Raw genomic sequence first — 420 nt, forward strand, 5'->3', positions numbered from 1 at the left:
ACTAAAATCATCAGTTACCATGAGTTATCACTATCACCAGGATTTTTATCCAACCCTTTCGGTCATTTATACCTTATTTGTGATCTTGTAGAATGAAAATGGTCGTATGAGTCGAGAAAAAAAGAGAAAAATCATCAACAGAAAACACGTTAAAACTGGTTTATCGTATATTGAATTGCGGGGACAGGCAGCGCTCTTGCAACATGCATTAACCATTAGTAATTCATTGGTCCCTTTAGGCGTACGTTCAAAAGTGCGGGATTTCGCGTGCGGCCGCCGTGTCTGCGCCATTCCCGCCTTTCTGCGGCGTCTCCCCTTTCCCCTCTTTCTTCGTTCCTTCCCTTTATTCCCTTTTTGGCTGATTTAACTCATGATTTTTTTCTCTTCTCTAGGAACACTTTCCCGCCTCCTTCTTGTGGT

This window comes from Penaeus monodon, chromosome 20, assembly GCF_015228065.2.
Source record: "Penaeus monodon isolate SGIC_2016 chromosome 20, NSTDA_Pmon_1, whole genome shotgun sequence".
Classification (NCBI taxonomy): Eukaryota; Metazoa; Arthropoda; class Malacostraca; order Decapoda; family Penaeidae; genus Penaeus; species Penaeus monodon.